The sequence below is a fragment of the Henckelia pumila genome, chromosome 4 (assembly GCF_033568475.1).
Source record: "Henckelia pumila isolate YLH828 chromosome 4, ASM3356847v2, whole genome shotgun sequence".
In the NCBI taxonomy this organism is placed as follows: domain Eukaryota; kingdom Viridiplantae; phylum Streptophyta; class Magnoliopsida; order Lamiales; family Gesneriaceae; genus Henckelia; species Henckelia pumila.
In genome coordinates, this window is record NC_133123.1 from 178590055 (window position 1) to 178613973 (window position 23919).

Here is a 23919-nt window from a genome sequence, read left to right on the forward strand (position 1 = left end):
AGCTCGTCTGGATTTCATTATCAGTCAGATGGCTTTCTGTGTTTGTCTGGTAGGCTTGTGATTCCACAGGATGAAGAGTTGCGAGAGGAGATTTTATCTCAGGCACATCGCACTAAGTTGAGTATTCATCCTGGGAGCAACAAGATGTACAAGGACCTACGTACTCGTTTCTGGTGGAAGGGAATGAAACGCAGTGTTTATCAGTTTGTTTCAAGATGTTTGGTGTGTCAACAGGTCAAGGCAGAGCACCGACGACCTAGAGGATTGCTTCACAATCTGCCTATTCCTGAATGGAAATGGGAGTTTATCACTATGGACTTTGTGACCCATTTGCCGGTATCCCCGAGGAACTGTGATGCTATCTGGGTTGTGGTGGACCGACTCACCAAGTCAGCGCATTTCATTGCCTATAGCCGAGAGTACTCTGTGGATCGCATGGCACGGATGTACATTCAGGAGATCGTCCGACTTCATGGAGTGCCTGTGAGCATTGTCAGCGATCGGGACCCCAGGTTTACTTCTAGATTCTGGGGGAGTGTTCAGCGTGCGATGGGTACTACTCTCAGTTTGAGTACAGCCTATCATCCGGAGACTGATGGTCAGTCAGAGCGCACTATCCGTACGTTAGAGGATATGCTTAGAGCGTGCGTCATGGATTTTGGTTCAGCCTGGCAGGATCATTTGCCGTTGATCGAGTTCGCTTACAACAACAGCTATCACACTAGTATTGGGATGGCACCTTTTGAGGCGTTGTATGGGCGACATTGTCGTACTCCACTCTTCTGGGAAGAAGTGGGGGAGAGACAGGCTGAGGGACCGGAGTTTATCCAGCAGGCGTTAGATATTGTTGATCAAATCAAGAAACGGATTAAGACTGCACAGGATCGTCAGGCCAGCTATGCTAATATCAAGCGTAGGCCATTGCAGTTCGAGGTCGGGGAGAAAGTGTTTCTGAGAGTGTCACCTTTCCGCAAGATTCTCAGATTTGGCCTTAAGGGCAAGTTGTCTCCCAGATTTATCGGTCCGTTTGAAATCTTGGAGAGCATTGGTGATTTGGCTTATCGACTAGCTTTGCCACCGCATCTGTCCAGTATTCACGACGTGTTCCACGTATCTCTGTTGCGACGGTATGTGGCGGATGAATCTCATATTCTGCAGCGGTCTGAGGTTCAGGTAGACAAGGATTTGACTTATGTTGAGAAACCTTTTCGTATCCTGGATTATAAGGATAAGGTTTTACGGAACAAAGTCATTCCTTTGGTTTTAGTTCAGTGGCAGCGCCGAGGCACTGAGGAAGCTACTTGGGAGCTTGAGGGCAGGATGCGTAAAGACCATCCTGAGTTGTTTTGATGTCATTCTTTAAGTTGTATTCAGTTGCAAACTCTGTAAACGTTTGATTTGAATAAAGAATGTTTCTGATTTCTGTATTTGCATTCGGTACTTAAGATCTGATTTCGGGGACGAAATATCTTAAGTGGGGGAGAATGTAGTAGCCCGTGCCCTAATTGAGTAATTAAAGGATTAATGCTAATTAATTGAATTAGGTATCGGACGGATCGGAAGCTCCGAAGGCACGATCGGAAGCTCCGAACAGGATCGGAAGCTCCGATGAGCGATCGGAGGCACCGATGTTATTACGTCAGGCATGACGTGTGGTTGGATCGGAAGCTCCGATCAGGACCGGAAGCTCCGATCACCCCTATCCGGAGTCAACAAGTGATATTTTGACACGTGGCAGATTAGGATCTTCGGAAGCTCCGATGGCAGGATCGGACGTTCCGATCGAGGTTCGGACGTTCCGATCAAGGATCGGAAGTTCCGATCGTTGTCTATAAATAGAAGGCCGAGGCTTCACTTTCATTTGCCAATTCCGAGTTCTCCTTTCCTTTCTAGTACTTTTGGAGCTGTTCTAGTCTTCTTAGGCTTGGTCCGGAGGTCGGAGAGGCGTTCGGTAGTCGTAGCAGAGTTGTGCCCAAGTTCTGGAGGCATCGACATCAAAGGGCTAACGACGGACGAAGGTATAGCTTTGCTCCCTATAAATATTTAGGAGTATGCAATAGCTTAGTTAAGGCTTTTAGAGCACTTTAATGATAGTAGTATCATTTGGCAGTGTAGAGCAGACTATAGGCGTGGACCTAGAGTTGGTAGAGCTTTCACTGTTTTGAGGTACGAAGTACTGTTCGAGATATCCTAACTGAGTATGCATGTATTATGTGACTGCATGATTTATATGCCATGATATTATGCTGCATTCATTTGCATCTTGCTGTATCTCTTTCGAGATGTCTGTTAGTAGGGTTGTACCCTATCCTGTTAGTGGATGGACTTCCATCGATTTGGGTCCGGCGTATCCACGGTTATCTCGGTATGGGAGCCACCTCCTGAAGCGACGACACAGCGTGCTACATACCAGGGCCCGGTCTGTCTCTGTTATCTGATCCTTGACCTCGAGTCTATAGGGAGTTCACTTTGCATGCATGTATACTCATACTCTCGCACTGAGCGTTTTATGCTCACGTCTCGTACTCTGTATTTTCTGGACACCCTATTCCATGGGGCAGGTTTGCGATTGGACGAGGAGGGTGGATCCAGGAGGGGCTAGTCAGTGGTTGGCCAGCTGGAGCTTCGTCTAGGTTTTATTACTGTTGTTTGGGTTTATACAGCTATTCGATTTGGTTGTATATTATTGGATAAATTACAGATTCCTATTCTTGGGATTGTATAATGTTTATGTTTTCCGCAGTTTTATTCTGATATCTGTTTTATTAAGTTAATTGCATGCATAAGTTCTGTTTAGTAGGTGATCCGGGTAAGGGTCACTACAAGTCTGGATCTACTTCTTCCTCTGGTTCTGGCGGTGTTGTCTGTTTCGATAAGAAGGACAAGTGTGATCACTGTGGGAAGAACCATCCATCCGACAAGTGCCGTAGAGCTTCTGGAGCTTGTTTCCGTTGTGGAGAGACTGGTCATATCCGGAGGGATTGTCCACTATCTGGGGGAGGAGGTTCTGGTTCAGGATCTGGTTCTCAGGCTACCGTTCAGCAGAGGACGCAGGGAAAGCCTGCTGGGAGTTCTCATTTGAGGCCACGAGCTTCTGGCCAGGTGTTTGCCCTGAGACATGATCAGGCAGTGGAGGAGAATGAGAAAGTCATCGCAGGTACATTTCTGCTTTATGGTATACCTGCTCTTGTACTTATTGACACTGGTGCATCTCATTCCTTCATTTCTGCACGTTTTGTTAAGAGGCATAAGTTACCATGCATTGCACTAGACATAGTGTGGGGAACCTCGGGTGCTAATCTCATCTTATAGGGCAATTAATAACAAGAAATATTCAACCAGAATATTAGTCTGCTTAAAAATCAAATAAATAATACAGGAAATTTGGCGACGCAAAACCATACATTTGGCGACGCAAAAACACGTCGCAAAAGATCAACAAATTTTTTTTTTTTTTTTTTTAGTAGACCTTGACGCGCGGGCGCGCCTAAGGCTCGGGCCAAGGCACCCAAGGTGCCTTGGTTAGGCGCGGCCGCGCCTCTGGGCTGGGCGGGCGCGCCTGGCCCTCGGATTAGGCTTTCAAATAGCAGAAAAATGAAGGTTTTGCCCCTGTTTTGAATCTCAAACATCCTCTAACTTATTAAGCATGAATTCAACATCAAAATCTAGAAAAAAACATGCAAATCCATGAGCTAATCAAGCAACTAAACATGGAACTTGACATACAACCCATAAGATCTTACATTGTTCTTATTCTTGCCAAACATACAAGTTTTTTTGTGCAAGTGTTTATAACAAACATATACAAGATCTAGATACAAAGTTTGACATCAACTCTACTGCATAAACCCGAGTTCACCACATGCTACTCTTGATCTCGTTCTTCTTACAACCTTCTTTGTCCTGTGCTCGCCCCATCTATTCCCATGCACACATACAAACATAGAAATAGCCGGATATCTCCGGTGAGAATTGAATCCCAGTATAAAACAACTATATCATGCATATCTTATAGTTTAAATAAATACTCATATAAAAATCTCAAAAATCATTAAACAATCTAATGCAATGCATGATTTAAAAATCTGCTAACAAGTTCTATATTGGTTCTTGGGATCCCGGGGAAAAAGAACACAACAAATCTCCCACCTACTCTCCCTTTCGGGGTGGCGTTGAGCTCTTTTCCCAGACTTTGGCATACTATATCAAGTTTCTAACCATAGGAGTTGATCTATCTCCTAGGTTCCTTTATATATATCCAAACGTCCGTATTCTTTTTGCGAATGTGCCATTTCAAATCTCAAAGGGTTTTTGGCTCAAGATGAATGCATCAAAATCTAGAAGCATAAGAGTAAAAGCCAACTAATAACAAGCTAAGTCAAACAAGCAAGTAAATGTGCAAATACAAGATATATAAGCACATAGTATGTGGTTTTGGAAAGGGCATTCAAGCAAAATCTCTTGAATGTACAAGCCCTTATTCAAAGGTTGTCTTATACCTTTCAAACTTGGTTTCAAAGCTCTTCAAATCTGATATAGCTGCACAACAAGAACACAATCAAAATCTGCTCATACTCTTCTCAATCTTCAAGGCTAACAAGTCACAAACCTTTTTCTTCCATCGATCGGTTTCGAATTCGTGATTCTTAACTTGAAGTCCCCTGTTTTCAATCTGAAAATACATTAAACATATCTAAGAACATCAGCAAGAACTCACATAATACTCAGCTCAAACAATCTAGACTCAAACTTGATCATTTTTCAAACCGACGGCGTAACGGTACGGAATCGATAACCAAAACTGAAATCCAACCAATCTATCATTCATATCTACTTCAAATACATGATATACCAGCCAAAATACATCAATATACCAGCATATCAGCAGCTACCATTTCAAAATACATGCTGAAAAATTCATAAGAAATAGAAACGGCATCCAATCTTCGACCCGATTGCGATAACACAACACATAGAATCTCAAGAACATATATCCATACTCAAATTCTGAGTTCTTCAAACACATAATTTCTAAATATACTGAATCTCATCAATACTTACATCAATTCATAGATCTTGACGAGAGGATCGTAGAACTATGCCCGAAATTGAAATCGGCCGGACGGATCTTGAGATATTGAAGTTTTAAGATGAAAAAAATGCCTTGAGTTTCCTTTCTATTCTTCTCTCGGTTCTTGCTCTGTATTTTCTGATGATAATGGTGATAATACACGTGAATATGCATAGTAGACAAGTGTCCCACTCAAAAAGCCATAATTGCACTTTGGCCCCTTATTTCTTCATTATTTGAAAATTGGCCCTTGAAACTTTTTTTCATTCAATTTCAATCCTAAATAATTTAAGAATATTAGAATTTAAATCTAAACTCCAAAAATTCTCAAATTAAATATTCTCGGATAAAAATTAAATAATCTCGGGCCTTACACGTAGTGATGTCTGTTTCTACTCCGACGGGCCAATCTGCTTTGGCTAAGCATCTAGTGATGGGTTGCCCTTTAGAGTTTGAGGGTAACATTCTGTTAGCGAATCTCATGGTCCTGGCGATGGACGACTTTGATTGCATTCTGGGAATAGATATGTTGACTACCTATCGAGCTTCAGTGGACTGCTATCAGAGATTAGTACGCTTTCATTCGGAGGGTGTGAGAGCTGGTTTTTCTATGGAGAGGGAGCGCGACCCCCGATGCCTTTGGTATCAACTTTGAGAGCCTGTCGAGCTCTAGAGTCTGGCAGGGAAGGCTACCTTATCTATGCAGTAGATTTGTCCGCTGAGAGCATTGTGATAGAGAGTATTCTTGTTGTAGATGAATTCCCAGATGTTTTTCCTGATGAGATTCTGGTTTTTCCTCCTGCTAGGGAAGTTGAGTTTGGCATAGAGTTGATGCCGGGTAATTCACCTATTTCTCGAGCACCGTATCGTCTGGCTCCGTCAGAGATGCGTGAATTGAAGAATCAGCTACAGGATCTTTTGGACAAGGGGTACATTCATTCTAGTGTATCTCCTTGGGGAGCTCCTGTTCTTTTTGTAAAGAAGAAGGATGGGTCGATGCGGCTGTGCATTGACTATCGGCAGCTGAATCGAGTCACTGTGAAGAACAAGTATCCGTTGCCTCGTATTGATGACTTGTTTGATCAGCTGCAGGGCACGTCAGTTTACTCCAAGATTGAATTGAGATCTGGGTATCATCAGTTGAGAGTCCGTGATCCGGACGTAGCCAAGACTGCATTCCGTACTCGCTATGGGCATTACGAGTTCCTAGTGATGCCATTTGGTTTGAATAATGCGTCGGCTATGTTCATGGATCTGATGAACCGTGTCTTCAAAGAGTATTTGGACAAGTTTGTCGTGGTCTTCATTAACGACATCTTGGTGTATTCGCGTAATACGGAAGAGCACGTTTCTCACTTGCGGTTGGTACTGCAGACTCTTCGGGATGAGCAGTTGTACGCCAAGCTGAGTAAGTGTGAGTTCTGGATGGATCGAGTGGTCTTTCTTGGCCATATCATATCCAGGGAGGGAATTTCTGTTGATCCAAGCAAGATTGAAGCGGTACTTAATTGGTCGCGTTCGACGACAGTTGCTGAGATCCGTAGTTTTCTGGGTCTAGCAGGGTATTATCGTCACTTCATTCTGAACTTCTCTCAACTAGCTCAAACTTTGACGCAGCTTACCCGCAAGGGTGTGGATTTCGAGTGGTCCTCCGAGTGTGAGGAGAATTTCTGTGAGCTTCGACGGCGGTTGACTTCTGCGCCGGTGTCACCTTTCCGCAAGATTCTCAGATTTGGCCTTAAGGGCAAGTTGTCTCCCAGGTTTATCGGTCCGTTTGAGATCTTGGAGAGCATTGGAGATTTGTCTTATTGACTAGCTTTGCCACCGCATCTTTCCAGTATTCACGACGTGTTCCACATATCTCTGTTGCGACGGTATGTGGCAGATGAGTCTCATATTCTGCAGCGGTCTGAGGTTCAGGTGAGCAAGGATTTGACTTATGTTGAGAAACCTATTCGTATCCTGCATTATAAGGATAAGGTTTTGCGGAACAAATTCATTCCTCTGGTTTTAGTTCAGTGGCAGCGCCGAGGCACTGAGGAAGCAACTTGGGAGCTTGAGGACAGGATGCATGAAGACCATCCTGAGTTGTTTTGATTTCATTCTTAAATTTGTATTCAGTTGCAAACTTTGTAACCTTTGATTTGAATAAAGAATGTTTCTGATTTCTGTATTACATTCAGTACTTAAGATCTGATTTCGAGGATGAAATATCTTAAGTGAGGGAGAATGTAGTAGCCCGTAACCAAAATCAGTAATTAAGGAATTAATCATTATTCTTGGGAAGAGTTCGGAAGCTCCGAAGGTGAGTTCGGAAGCTCCGATGGTATTACATCAGGCATGACGTGTGGTTGGATCGAAAGCTTCGATCAGGATCGGAAGCTCCGATCACCCCTATCCGAAGTCAACAAGTGATATTTTGACACGTGGCAGATCAGGATCTTCGGAAGCTCCGATGGCAGGATCGGACGTTCCGATCGAGGTTCGGACGTTTTGATCGAGGATCGGAGGCTCCGATCGTTGTCTATAAATAGAAGGCCGAGAATTCATTTTCATTTGCCAATTCCAGATTTCCTCTCTACTCTAGTCGTATTCGAGTTGTTCTAGCCTTCCTAGGCTTGAACCGAGAGTCGTCGAGGCGTTCGATAGTCATAGCGGAGTTGTGCCCAAGTTCTGGAGGCATCGACATCAAAGGGCTAACGACGGACGAAGGTATAGCTTTTTGCTTCCTATAAATATTTAGGAGTATGCAATAGCTTAGTTAAGGTGTAACGTCCCAATTTCTCAATCGAAACGTTACTCAAACATACTTACTTAAAGATTTGGTAAAAATAAAAACTTTGCGGAAGCATCATATTATTTATTAAAATAGCGTATAAAATGTGCACAAAATAAAATAGCATCTAAAAATATTTGCCAAAACTTGGCCATCAACTAAAAAAATTTAAACTTGTTTGCCTCTCATCAAATAAAAAGGTTTAAAACATCTTCCATTCTAATGCATTCACACTCATGCATTGCCCGTTGGACCGACCCCTGCCTTTTCTTCATGTCCGCCCACATAATCATCAATAAAAGCATCCACATCATCATTACCTTCACCATTCAAGTATAGTGAGTCGAAAGACTCAACAAGAGCATGCAGAAAAGGATTTTCTAACTTTAAAAGAAAACATTAACTTAAACTCCCATGCAATAAACATAACTTTAATATAGCCATATCATAAAAATATTTGGGGAGATGAAGTATGAGTAGTGTGGTAATCGTCATAACGAGCCATTCATAGTTTCCTGTTGATCAGACAAGCATATGACATTAAGCCCGTAAACTTTCGTTCTTTGGATAGCCGCTTCGGAGCTCAACCCGAAGTTCTTATCCCGTATAACCAACCCGTGAGCCATGTTTGGATAGCCGCTCCGGAGCTCATCCCGAAGTGCATACCCCATATAATTACCACAAGACGCATAAATCATCAAAATATTTTTCATGCATCATATCATTCATCTTATCATATCATTTCATAAATCTCGTACATGTTCATAAAGTTTCCCATGATGCTACATGCTTAAAATCCATCAAAACATTTCATGAGAAATTAACTTTCATGAGAAAATCACATAATCATGCAATACATAACTTGACCGATCCACGTGAGGCATTCCGTCTGTTTCGGACCTTCAAAACTTTAAAATTCTTCATGAAAATTCTTAAAAATAATTAAAATACATTAAAGTATAAAAATCATGATTTTTAGGACTCAAAAACTCATAAAATGGGATGGGAATTTTGAACTTGCGGCGCGGCCACGCGCTCAACCAGCGCGGGCGTGCCGTCCGCTCGCAAAGTGGGCGCGGGCGCGCTGCGTAACAGCGCGGGCACGCCTCCTGCTCGCAGATTTACGCGACGCAGGCGCGGGCGCGCTGCATGGTAGCGTGGGCACGCCGTCGCGTCTCCTTTTCCGAAAACTGATCTTTTCTGCATTTTTTCAAAACCCTCAATGCTTTGGGACGTTTTTCCATTAAAAATACCATTCAACAACATCAAAACTTGAAAATAACTTTTCCCAAAACAACAACCATTTCAAAGATTTTGAATCAAAAACCCTCATTCAACTTTTACCCCAACAATCTGATTTCTTGCCTTCAAATCATTCAAAACTCAATAAACTTGAACCGAAAACATCAGGAATGCTTCTCGTATCACAATCAAGCAACATACTCATAAAAGTTTCAAGAAAACATTCATAGATCATCAATCAAACACCTATGGCTTTATCTTGAAAATAACTATATTCTTGAATGGGTTTAAAAACAGTAAAAACTTGTCTGGATCGTCTGATTGGGATTAACCTGGTCTGCAGAACGATCTAGCCTTGAGAAGCCTGAAGAACCCTAGCTTGGAGATTGCAGTGTTTGAGAGAGATTTTGAGAAAGAAGAGTAAGCGTTCAAATGAGAGTTCAGAAAACTTCTGAACGCTTTTCCTCTGTGACTAATGGGCTCCAACACGGCCCATTAGTTACACTTAAAATTCTTTAAAATTTTTACTCTCTCAATAAAATACTTCTGCATCTACTAACTTTACTTAAAATATTTTTCTTAACTCGTTTCAAGGCTAGGCTCGTCCCTACCACCCAAAATTAAATCCAACCTAAAACTTTTTTTTTAAAAAATAATATAACACATAATTCATATAGCAATTAATATTATAAATAACATGCATTAAATCATATAATTAAATCAATTAATCGTGATTAAGCTAGTGGACTTTTTGGACCTTACATAAGGCTTTTAGAGCGCTTTAATGATAGTAGTATCATTTGGCAGTGTAGAGCAGACTATAGGCGTGGACCTAGAGTTGGTAGAGCTTGCACTGATTTGAGGTACGAAAGTACTGTTCGAGATATCCTGACTGAGTATGCATATATTATGTGACTGCATGGTTTATATGTCATTGATTTATGCTGCATTTATTTGCATACTGAGCTATCTCCTTCGAGATGTCTGTTAGTAGGGGTTTTTTCCTATCCTGTTAGTGGTTGGACTTCCATCGATTTGGGTCCGGCATATCCACTTGTATTATGGTATGGGAGCCACCTCCTGAAGAGATGGCACAGCGTGCTACATACCAGGGTCCGGTCTGTCTTTGTTATCTGATCCTTGACCTCGAGTTTATAGGGAGTTCACTTTGCATGCATGTATACTCATACTCTCGTGCTGAGCGTTTTATGCTCATGTCTCGTACTCTGTGTTTCTGGACACCCTATTCCATGGGGCAGGTTTGCGATTGGACGAGGCGGGTGGTTCCAAGAGGGGCTAGACAGTGGTTGGCCAGCTGGAAGCTTCGTCTAGGTTTATTTCTGTTGTTTTGGGTTGATACAACTTTCGATTTGGTTGTATAATTTATTTTGGATATTTACAGATTCCTTGCCTTTGGATTGTAATCTTAGTAATGTTTTCGTAGTTTATTCTGTTATCTGTTTATTAAGTTATTTGCATGCCTAAGTTCTGTTTAGTAGGTGATCCAGGTATGGGTCACTACAATTATTCATGATTTAATGGTTTATATTCTTTAAATTATTTAAGTCATGATTAGATTAATGATTTTATGATTTATGTCTATCTTATTTTAATATTCTTGATTGAGTTAACGATTTCATGTCAAGTTTGATTCTTGACTCACGGAACGAAGCTAACCAATACACGAGATCGTATAGAATATTATTACAAGTATTTTGAGTATAATATTGCTATGGTTTTAATTCTAGCATTGGAAGGAGAAAATTTTAATAATCCGATTTGAGGCGTGTTGGATTAACTACATTTTATCGTATTAATTCCTATTATCCATATCCATCTACCCTTGACCCCCCTCATTATCACTTGTCTCCCCCTCCCTCTCAATCACACGTCTACTCCCCTTCCTTCCATTTCCATTTCTTCTTTTTTCCTTTCCATCGGTGTTCCTTAAGATCCAAGGTGAAGTTTAGCTCCAAATTTCCGTTAGTACCAAAGGTTAGCTCGTTGTCGAAGTTCTGGATAATCTCAATCTTCGTTTAAGGCAAGTACAAATTTTAAAGGTTTTGAAACCACCATTCAAAATATATTTATTTTGATATGAAAAGATGTATGTTGAGATATGTATGCATGATTTTCAAGAATTTCAAGAGCATGAAGTTTTGATTTTAAGAGTTTGAAGAGCATGTTATGTGATGGTATGAAATCGTGAAGCATAAGTCGTTCTTGTCGAGTTTTGAGTTTGATTCAAGAGTTTCATGTTTCTTTTAAGTTTTGAAGAGTTCTTGTAGTTTTGATGAAAGTTATTTCAAGTATTGTAGTGAGAAAAATATGATTTTTATGATTTATAAGTATTGGAGTTAACTTTTAAGTTAAAACTTTGAAATGAGACGTCTTCGGTAGCACCGGATTAGCGACACCGGTTACAATTTTTATGATCACGACTAGTATACTAATCCAAATTCCATGAGGACAATTTTATTTGAAATCTAGCTTATTTATCTACAACTTTTATGTTTTGAGTTTTGCCAAAATAATTTTGGAAGATTTGCCAAAATTTCCCCAAATTTGTCGAGTGGTTTGAATTTCCGGCAGTGACACATCTCGGGATAATGCGCATAAATGTTTACTGAAAACTCTAATTAAGGTGAAGTTTTCGGAATTTCAAAGCCAAGATCAATGGCTACAACTGTCATGTTTACCACTTTTCCAAATTCGGAATGAAAGATAGAGTTTGAGAGCGAGCGAGCAGACCCATCTGCGCAAGGCACGCGCACCCGCGTCCAAAAAGTGGCACCCCCGCGCATGGCCTTAGGATTTACACTTTTATTTATGTTATTTTAGGGTCCTAAATTCATGGTTATGATCTTTTAAGGCTTATAAAATATATTTAAGAGTTTCTATGCTAAAAGTTTCAAGTTTTAAGTCAAAAATGAAAAAAACGACTTATGTGGATCGATTATATTATGTGATGCATGTACATGTCTAAGTTTCATTCATGAAACCTATGTTCAATATGAAAATATGATTTTTATCATCTATGACATGCATGAAGTTATTGAGTAAAGTTTTATGTTCATGAAATGAAGGTTATGACGGAAGTTATGATGAAACAATGATGCTTCATAATGAATGAAATGATATGATGAATGATAAGTTATGATGAAATGAAAGATCATGAAGCATGAATTAATAAAGTTATGATGAAGCATGAAGATATGATATGTTGATGCTTGAAAATATTTTGATGTTTTATGTGTCTTTGTGGTGGCAATACGGGACTGGTACTCTGGTTTGGGCTCCGGAGGGATCTTTCCAAATATGGTTCAACGTACGGGTTAGGTACTCCGAGATGAGCTCCGAAGGGGCCTCCAAAAATGAATGAACCAATGTTATGAGGCGTAATGCCATATGACTCAATGTACGGGTTAGGTACTCCGGGATGAGCTCCGGAGGGGCCTTCGAAAAGAAAGAAAATGTTTGTTAATCAACAGGAACTACGAATGTGCCCATTATGACGGTTGCCACAATTTCACATAATTCATCACCCCAAAATGATAAGTTTTTATGTTATGTTCATGGTTTATGTTCACGGTTTGATGTTGTCCAAGTTGCATGATTTTAATTAGATGTTAGTGCAAATGTTTATTTCAGAATGAAATGGTAAAGTTTTGAGAAAATGCGTGAAGCCTACTTTCAAGATTTAAAGTTAAGTAAATTGATGTATATGTTTAAGTTTTTTGCATCTTTTTAAGAGTGTTTAAGATTTTAAGTTTAAAGTTCCATGATGTTTACGTTAAAATTCTTTGAGTTCAAGGTATCATGTTATGTATGTTCAAGTCATTTTAAGTTTAAATTATTTTGAAGCTATAATGACATCGATATGTATATTTTAATCTTGCTGAGTCCTTTAGACTCACTATACTTGAATGGTGTAGATGGTTTAGCAATTTTGATTTAAAAAGATTTGGTAGCACGACTGAAGAGTCCAAGAGGCGAAGACATTGCATGACACAATAGTTTAAAAGATCTGATGTATTTAAAAAGAAAATATTTACCTATTTTTATTTATGTTATGTTGTTACAATATTTTATGTATGATGTTTAAAAGTAATGGTTTTATTATTTTCATTGTCAGTCTTTTAAAGATGAGTTTTGAGGATTTCTAGTGTTTCGTCTTTTAAATGTTCATTTTAGTTTGATATTTGTTATGGAAGTTCCTCGATTATTTTAAATGTATTTGATGTAGTAGTTTGTTTATACTTTATAGTAACTCACATTCCCTTATCCCATTTAAATATTAGTAGTAGATTTTGATGTGTCGTATTTTAGAAGGTATTTGTTGTAGGGTTGCATCGGTATTTCTTTGACTTCGTGAACGTTCAGTCACGAGTTTTATTGTTATAAATTTATATTTTAAACTCATTTGGAGTTAGTGTGATGCACTCCCTGTATTATTTGAAGTAAAGAAAAATTTTATCACTATTTTTCCGCAAATCTTTTATTAAATATTTTAAAATACGGGATGTCACAATAACTGATTCGATGCCTCTTGCCCAGGAGTTTATTGTGAACTCGTCCCCAAAAAATTGGGCCAATTCTATGTTTATGGGTGAGCGATGGAGTGTCATTAACAATAACATAGCTGAAAGCTGAAACACACTACAATAAAAATGTTCAAACACAACACTTAAAAGACAACGTTTTTTGTAAAAAGCGTTGTCTTTTTTTAAACTACAACGCTTTTAGTGAAAAGCGTTGTCTTTATATATTTTATATTCATCAAAGACAACATTTTTTTTAAAAAGCGTTGTCTATAAGCATTTTTTTTAGGTCAAAGACAACACTTTTTAAAAGCGTTGTCTATGAGCGTTTTTTTTATTATGTATAACAACATTTTTTAAAAAGCATTGTAGATGAATTATTTTTTTAATATTAAAACTTTAAATAAATAATATTACACCTTACCCTTAACGTTCGTAAAAATAAACCCAAAATCCCAAAATCCTTCACGATTTCTCCCCCTCTACTTTTTCTCTCTTTCGATTCCAAATATGCTTTTCCATCGTCGATTTTTGCTGCTCTTGCTCACAGATTCTTCACAGATTAGTTGAAGAGATTCTTCATAGATGGATTAATTTTCAAGCACGTTTACGACGCGATGCAATGGAGATTTCGAGCGATAGTTTAGGAATCAATCGATTTATATGGATCTCCTCTTCTTCGAACCCTGAGAAAAAGATCGATTGATGGTTTTCTCTGATACAACAGTAATCCTCTTTGTGTTTTTAAAAAAAGATGTATCGATTGAAAAACCCCAAATCACATCCCGTACAAAACCTAGCCCCAACTCTTCTTCCGACTCCGGCCTTTTGTTTAGATCAATCTATTGAGGAGGGGGTTGGCGGAGGCGGCGACCAGTGTGTGTATGGAACGACGTCGAATCTGGCTCCCCCCTCTGCCGCCTTCTTCTGGGAAATCGATTTTCGCTGAGAGGTCTTTAAGCCTGCAACAGATGATCTCGTCCGGGAAATTGATTTTAGTCGTCGGGCTGCTGAGGTAGTACACGGTGATTCCATTTACGATTGTGAACGAGATTACCAACAGTCCTCTTAAAGAGGCACTCCAGAGGAAGATGCAGGAGCAGAAGAAGAAGCTTTATGCGGAGAAATCTTCCAAGTTTAAGGCACTTGTAGAAATGGCAAGAGAGGAGAGGTAATCGATGTCCTTACAGCTCTAGATTTCTGTGAAATATGTTTTCTTATAATTGATTTTCAAGAACAAATTTGTGTAGTGGGATTAAATAAATTAAATCTGTAGATCTATCTTGAGGATTGATGATTTCCTTGTAGCGAGCTTGGTCTTGCTAATTTCCTTTACCGGTATGGCTAACGTGCTAACGTGAAATGAGATTAATCTATAATTTTGGTGATGCTGCTAACAGTTACAGTGATTATAAGATAAAGAAATCGATAGAATTTGCAGTTGGGTTGCTGGGCATTGTTCTTTTTCAGAATTTCTTCAGAATAAACTCCTTCAAACAAGTGGTGGCTTTCCTGTACTTGGCTGTGGCATGTCTCGCCGACATTACTCTGCACTCACCTGTTTATGATCTTGGGGAATTTTTTTTTGCTGGGAAACCCCATCTTGGGGTGCAGTGTGAGTGAATTCGGGCTCAGAAAACAAACTTGGATTGCTTATGATGCTTATGATCTTGGGGTATTCAATTTTATAAATTTTTGAGCTTTTCTGAACGTAATTATCTAGACAGTTGCGGATTGACATCTATTACAAGTTGTCTTTAGCTTACCATATGAGCTTTTCTGAACGAAGAACTAGGCGTACATACATACATGCCCCTCGGTAAATGAGCTGTTAGCCACTAGTTTAATGACTTAAATAGCCTTCACAATGTATTCAATAATTTAATGTTTTTATCATTTTTTTTAAATCTTAATAAACTGATTATTAATTTTATATATGTATGTATGTATTTGTATGTATATATATATATATATATATCGAGTAAATATTCGAGCTAATGCAATAAGTAGAACAAGAAACACATGAGAGAATTCCGGTATGAATTGGTCAATTTTTTGTGAAATTTGGGGATTCTTCTGTCGCGGGACTATAGGCAAAATAAATTCTAGATTTAATATCTTGTTTGTCACATAATATAATTTTCGCCTTTAAATTCATGAATTCCATGTTATTTAGATTCTTGGTCCGGCCCTTGATGTCTGCTTGTCATAATATTATTTTTGTTGGTATTCTGGTGTAGGTTATTGTGGAGAAGGCTGAAAGAAGTGATATTCCGGACTTTGAAAAGTAACGGGATCCTCACAGCTCCATAGTACCAGTACGAAAGTCGATACTTCGATCAGATTCTTGATCACTTCATCTTTTCCGAGCTCCAAACTTTCCGTCAACGTTATCTCATCAGCACCGAGCACTGGGTGGGCCCTGACCTAATGGGACCAATCTTCTTGTATTGCGGGGACAAAGGTGACATTGAGTGGTTCGCCGCCAATACAGGCCTCGTTTGGGAGCTCGCTCCTCGTTTTGGCGCCATGGTTATGTTCCCTGAAGTAATATATATTTTTTACTCCGTTATTTATTTAGCAGGAAATAAATTTGTCCCTAATTTTATTTAGTCGCCCCTTATCCCCCTGCATTCTGGCGCGCATGTATCCGTTTTGTAAGAATGTGATCCGCAGCACTTTTAGTTCGAGCCACATGAGATTTTTGGTATATTCTTTGTTCTTGGGAGAGTTGGCTGGAAATTTTAAGTGTTTTAGAATACGATGGCATGTTTTTTGAACAGTTATTTCCGATTACAGTACACTTAAACGATGTGAGTGTTGCATGACAGCATAGGTACTACGGGGAGCCGATGCCGTATGGAAATCAAGAGGAGATGTACAAGAATGCTAGCACATTATCACTTTTAACAACTGAGCAAGCTCTTGCTGCTTTTGCTGTATTGATTACTGAGGTGAAAAGAAACTTGTCTGCTCAGGCTTGTCCTGTTGTGATTTTTGGTGGATCATATGGAGGAAGTAAGAAAATCTTTCGGGTGTTAGCTTGATCAAAAATCCAATTTCGTGTCGATATTAAGAAGCTTAGTAAGTTTTGAGACAAATGTTTATTAGATTATATTTGACAGTGCTGACAGCATGGATGAGGCTCAAATACCCACACATTACAATTGGATCGCTAGCTTCCTCAGCGCCAGTTATTTAGTTTGAGGATGTTGTGCCTCCAGAGACATTTTATGACACTGTCTCTAATGATTTTAGAGTCTGTTTTTCCATTCATACTGAACTTATTATTTATATAGTTCCTAGTTTACAAGAGTTTTTTCAGTATAGTAATCCTTGCTTATTGATCATTATGTCAGGGCGAAAATGTCAGCTGCTTTAATACCATAAAAACACGTTGGGATGTAATATAACTAGAGGCATAGAGAAATAATGGGCTTTCCCATTTGCTGGAAACCTTATGTTTTTGCCGGTAAGAGTATACAATTGTGCATCTTCCTTTCAAGTTCTATTATATATATATATATGCTATAGATGTTTTTAAAAATTATTTTCTTAGCCTTGTGTCTAATCATTTGGGTAGCTACTTGTGTGATATGAGAATTGCATGTGCAGGAAACTAGATAGTGCTGACGATCTCTCTGACTGGTTGTCGTCTGCTTATAGTTACCTGGCTATGGCAGATTACCCCTATCCTGCTGATTTTCTTATGCCAATGCCTGGAAATCCAATAAAGGAGGTTGATTTGCTGTAAATTTAAAGTTCTGATATCTGTAATCTCATCTATAAATTAAATTGATATTAATTTTTTTGGCTTCAGTAAATCACTTCTTATAAAGGATGGTTTTCTTCTAGGGGTGTAAGGCCCGAGATTAATTACTATTAATCCAAATTTATTTAATTTTAATCCGAGTATATTTAATTTGGGAATATTTAGAGTTTCGATTTAAATTCTAATATTCTTAAATTATTTAGGATTGAAATTGAATTAAAATAAGGGCCGAGGACCAAATTGCAAATAGTGATGAATTGAGGGGCTAAATTGCAATTAGGATTGAACTTATCAGATTTTTAGTTATTACTCAGCTTTCAACGTGTAAGATATAGAATTATTTCAGAATTGAGGAACAGAGAGCCGAAGTTCTTCCATTTTCTTTGGTTTCATGATTTTCGATTTGCCGTAACTTTTGCTCCGGTTATCCGATTTTGATTCCGTAAATTGTTTTGGAATCCTTACAATGAGGGCTTCGATCTCGTGTAAGTTTTATGTTGTGTTATATGGATTTCGAAATCAGTAGATGGCAGATAACATATTTTGAGTTCTTGATTATGTATATCGACGTTTATGCGATTCTATTGCGAAATCGGATTGATGAGTTTGTATTAAATGTATTCAACTTTGATTCCAGCATATATAACAATTGTTCTAGCTGCTGATATGAGGAGTTTGAAGATATATATTAGCTGACATATGTTGTACGAATGATTGAAGTGAAGTTAGAAATGATTTCGGGATTACGTCGATTACCGATTTTCAATCGCTACGCCGTTGAATTGAGTTTTTAGACTGTTTTGATAGCCTATATCTGAGCTGAAGTCTTTATCTAGATGTTATGAATGTTATAGTATTTTTATTCTTTAGTTTCAGTCGAGTTTTGAAGGCCAACAATTCAAGACGCCGAGTTAAACCAAAGAAAGTTGATTGAGGTTTGAAATGCGATCATTTGACGATCTTATGAAGTTTTCGACTCGATTTTGATACAATAGATTGGAATGAAGTTTGATATTTGTGTATTTGATGTATCTTTCAGATTTGAAGAGTCCAGAATCGATAATAACGAAGGTATAATGACGACATCGCGAAGTAGAGACTTTGAAACTCAAGAATGACTATTATTGAGTTGGCCCGCAAAAACCACATACATGTTTATGTTTTTGATTTGATTATGATGTTGTCGATCCATCTCAGGCAGTGGATCTTTAGATTTGAGTTGATATGATGCTATATTGAATTGATTCTATGCCAAGGTTGCTGTTAACCTTATTTGCGAGTCGGTTACGAACTCGTTAGATGGATATCCATGTCAAGATCATTTATGAATCTTGATGGCCTCGAAGTTATATGAATCAGTTCTTATGCAAAGCGTTAATTTACTCTATTTGTTGAGTCGAGTTTAAATAGAGTCAATATGATTTATTTAACGCTTTCTATATGTTGGTTATACTGAGATTGATTTCTCACCGGAGTTTATCCGGCTGTTGTCTTGTTTTGTATGCGTGCATGACAACAGATGGGGCAGGAGCTGGCCAAGGACATCGTGGGTAGCTCATGAGAGATGATTAGATGTGGACTCGGGTTGTTCGATATGGAACGTTGTAGCTAAGTCTTTATAAACATGTTAGAGAACATCTGGGTTTTGGACTTGGAAAGCTTAGCGACTAGTTGTGTCTTTTGTTGTTTTTGATGCATTGTAAACTTCTAGTTTAAAGTATCAATACTTTATGGACATGTTTAGATGTTGTTTTATGTTAATATACATGTTTTAGACTTGAATTTGATAGCTTGGAATGGATGGAAAGGATCAAGAATGGCTGCTGAAAAACAGGGTGAAATTCTGCCCAGGAAGCGCCTGAGCTGCAGTTTTTAGCAGCCCGAGCGCGAGCCTTCTGTTTTGGAAAAATCAGGGGCGCCCAGGCGGTAGTTTTTGACCGCCCGAGCCCACTCCCTTTTGAAAAATAAAAAATAAAAATAAAAAATTTATTGATCCTTATTCTTTTCTTATTAGATTAATGATGCTTATTCATTAATTGCCCCTTAAGATTTGAGATTAGCAACCCGAGGCCCCACAAGGGGAGTTGCTGCCCGAGCTTTACATCTGTCAAGAGGAGTCGAGAACCAAGTGGCAGGGTCACCTACACTGTAGTGCTCGAAGGTTTGTGCAGATTTAGCGTGCAGGAGCTGAGCACAAGAGGGACACACTACACTGCTTGGATCACTTCCCTTGATGCAAAAAAAAGCTGGTAAGCAGTCTGAATTTTGTATTTTTGACACAGGTTAATTGTTGATATTGGTAACTTTGGACCACAGTTGATCAATAACTGTTGCTTTTTTTTCCAACATTTTCAAGGAATGTCCACATCCTGATGAAAACCAAAGATTGGAGCTTAGCATAAGACTTTTCTTTTTAGACTAGACAGGTTAAGTTTTGGTTTCAGAATCAAAGAAACAGGAGTTTTAAGCACAAAAAATGCTAGGATTTGTGCTCTTTCTTGAGCCCTAGTTGCAAAATTCAATCTTGATAACCAAAGCTCAGGAAATTGAATGTTTTGTGGGAATTTATATTATAACTACATACCCGAAATTGAGACTTCCATGATTTTCTACCAAGAATTGAAAAGAACATATGTAGCTAAAACAAAGAGATTTGTGTAGAATGTCAAGTGGGATTTAGCAAAAGATAGTGAGCTGTGAATCTGGAGATTCTTGATTTGGTTTTGTCACTTATTTTTCGGCAGGGAGAAAAGGAGATAGAGTTACTGACTGGTAAGTGTATAGAGCCATGTTTTGGCGAATCATGCTCGAGCCAGTTAGATTCGGGAAATGAGAGTATAGTTATATGTTATTATTATTATTTTCAAAAAATAAAATAAAATTTTTTTCCATATTTTGGAGCTATGTTTTGGCGAACCATGACCTTGTTTCCTATCTAATGTTTCCTGGTTCTTATTAGGATTGGATCATGGAGCAAGAGGAGAGATTATTACATCAGTGCAATAGCTGGTGCAGCTTATGGAAGTTCGCTGGTGGTTATATCTAAAGGTGGGATGAAGTTTCTCTTTTCTTTTGATTTATGTCTTATGTCAGCTCACTTTCATTTTTTGTCATGCAATTCATTATTCCCTCAAGTCTTAAATATGCATGTGGTGGTTCTTGCTTAGAAATTAAAATTATTGTTTGTTCTGAAAGAGGAGGAATCCAAAGAATAAACGCGATCACCAGAAAGTTCGTGGGCCAAGTGCATGGAAACGTGGAGGTATCATCGGTGTTGCTACACAAACTAGAGAAACCTTGATGGCTATTACTAGAGGTATAAAAACTTTATCACTCATTAATTTTTTGGACTTGTGTATCAACCATATTTTTTCTCTAGTACTAGGCAGGGTAAAAAGAAAAGAAACGAAATTTTATGGTGAAAGCAGATATCAACATAATGTATATTATGGACTTTATATTTATTTGTGCCTCATAATCTACTAGGTTTAGCTGCTCCAGCTATTGCCACAAGTGGGTTCGCTGCTGTTGCTAGTGCTGCAAGAAGTGTTGCAGGTTCTGTTGTAGTTGCAGCTTCCTTCGGTGGTTAGTACAAAAAGCTATTTAGGGTCATGTTCACTAGTCAACTTCCACTACAAGAATTCTAACCTTTTGCGACGTACTTCCTCCCCTTCTTCAACGACCTCCAGTACAGGTGCTTCCTCTCCAGCAAAATACCCATTCCTGCCGCCCTCTCTGCCGTTGTCTATTGCTAGTATTTTTTTAAAAAAATTTATTTTGTTTACATCTTTTATGTTTAAAGTAGTTGTTACAAATGCCAAATTTTCTAGTTTTTCCTTATTTTTCATCCATGATGTTTGTAAGGTATGATGATAAAGTAATTATTTATAGAAATTAGGTTTGAACAATTGATTTTTTTTTTTCTGGTTTTGGTTTTCTTTTGTACAGATTGTGCATCGATTTTCTTTCATGATTTGTTTAACTTCTGCCAAATATATCGGTAAGGCTCAATCTATTTTTGCGTATTCTTTTTAATGAAATGATACGATGTTTTCATTTTCTGAGATATTTTTCTGAGGTTTCTGGTCAAAAGCCATATTTAATTTGATCTACTTTCACCCTTAATTTGGTCTACTTTCACCCATATTTAATTTTCTGAGATATTTGTATGCAGATGCACTGGACATACATTGATAATTTTAAGCATCTAAATTAGCTACCAAAGTATAATGGTTCAAGTTTTACTGCACTAATTCTATCCTTGTATAAAGTACGTCTAAGCACCCTTGAATTTTGATTTTCCACTAAATTTTTAATTTTTATGCTTTAGAATCACTACAACAAAAATGATCATTAACAACAGTTGAAAGACAACGCTTTTTACAAAAAGCGTTTTGAAAAAGGGGATGATGGACCTTGGAAGGAGGATGGGTTAACCTTGAAGCCTTGTTGGGAGAATCTTGTTTTGCGTTAGTAGAAGATAAATTCAGCTCTATATTTTGTTCTTCTTAATTTTGTATTATCATGTAATGTGTTTGTGTTATATGTTTTATTGGCAACAGAGGAGACAGATGAATCACGGGGATATGTCACCTTCTTATTGACTAATGGACTTCCCAATTATATTATCGAATTATAACATGGGGTTAAGTATGACAATATCACCTTTGTCTTTGCGATTCTTCTATTCACTTGTACCTAATACTTCAACTGTAATTTGAATATCACCTCTACGTTATCTTTTCTTTATGTCCCGTCCAAGGATTGCTTGGCCTTGCTAGTGGACGAACGGCGTGGGACGAATGAGGTTATAATGGAATCCGAATGACCTTATTATAACAGGCTGTTTTGCGCAGAGTGTAAGGTTGCTTGGCATTCGGGGGCTACGTGCGCCGAGTTTTAGAAGTTGAGAAGTGACGAGAGGAGTCATGATGATATAATGCTGGCCAATCTGGCCAAGAAAAAGAAATGGAGTAGGTGTCCAAAGTGCAGGTTCTATGTTGAGAGGATAGATGGTTGCCCTGTCATGAAATGCAGGTATCACTTCTTTGTGCTATCAGTAGAGTCCTCCATTGGTTGCTGCTTATTTCTCTTTATTAAATTAGATGCTCTAATTATAGTTGTGTTGAATTTAGATGTCGCAATTTCTTCTGTTACAAGTGTGAAGCTTCAATTCGTTCTGTTGTATTTGGCTTTTGAAGTGAAAATTTTAGTATGTGTTTTCGAGTTGCTTGGCTTCATTGTTATTGAAAGCATAAAGTAATGGGGTTGCGACTGGGAATGTAATTTGTTCAACCATTATAAGTTGTTCATCCATTCATTTTTAGCAACTTGTGGCTTGAATTTTGTAATTCGTAATTCCTGTTCTTTGCTGCCAAATATGTGTTTTAAGTTTATTTTTCATTTTGATCTATTCATATTTATTTTATGTTTGTTTGTTTTTATTTTTAATAATTTACAGTATGGAGATACGAATTAAAAGATATGAGATTGTTGCGGCTTTTATGAAAGCTCGGGAACATGTGCTGAATGGAATAATCAAAGTTTTTCGAGATTAATGCATAGTTTTTTCCTAGTGTTCATTGATTTAGAATTCGATTATTTTTTATATTTGAATGATTTATAATATTTGATGATTGTATATTAAATTTTATTTTACCAAGATTTTCTGTATGAAATGTGTTTTAGTGTGATTTGGGTACATATCTTGTACTTTTTATGAGAATATTTCGCCCCACGGCTTTGCACTTTCATATATTTTAATGATGTTATTTATATAGACATTTAAATTTGCAAAAAAAAAGTCGAAAACAACGTTTTTTTATTGGTTATTTTCCCCCAAATTAACAACGAAGCGCAATGTTTTTTTAAGCCATCTCTAGAAAGCACAACGCTTTTTTACACTTAAAAAAGCGTTGTCTTTTACTCAATCTACAACGCTTTTAGGCGTTGTCTTTTTCAAATACCACAACGCTTTTAAAGTGTTGTCCTTGCATTAATCTACAACGCTTTTTAAGCATTGTGTTTTCCAAATACCACAACGCTTTTAAAGCGTTGTCATTGCATTTATCTACAACGCTTTTTAAAGCGTTGTCTTTTCCAACTACCACAACGCTTTTTAAGCGTTGTCTTTTCCAAATACCACAACGCTTTTTCCGCGTTGTCTTTGACCGTGGTCTTTTACAACACTGCCTACGACAACGCTTTTTCAGGGACAACTACAACGCGGAAAAAGAGTTGTTGTTGGCCTTTTTTCTTGTAGTGACAATTGGGTAAAACCTGCGCATTATCTACCTATTGGGGGTATGGTAGATAATATTCGTATTCAAATTGTAAAGTCCCAAAAACTCAAGGACGCTACCAACATACATACTCTAAAACTTTGGAAAAAAATTTGCGAAAAATAAAAATCTTTATTAAAATGGTTAATTATGCACCAACATGCGTGAAATAGTTCTCAACAACAATGCCAACAAGGGCCAACATTAAAATAAGTAAAACTGATATCAAAACCAAC

The 23919-nt window shown here is 38.1% G+C and overlaps 1 pseudogene; it reads left to right on the plus strand.

Annotated features, from left to right (window-relative positions):
- Positions 1-14514: 14514 nt before the first annotated feature.
- Positions 14515-20992, plus strand: LOC140862371 (uncharacterized; annotated as a pseudogene).
- The last annotated feature ends 2927 nt before the right edge of the window (positions 20993-23919 follow it).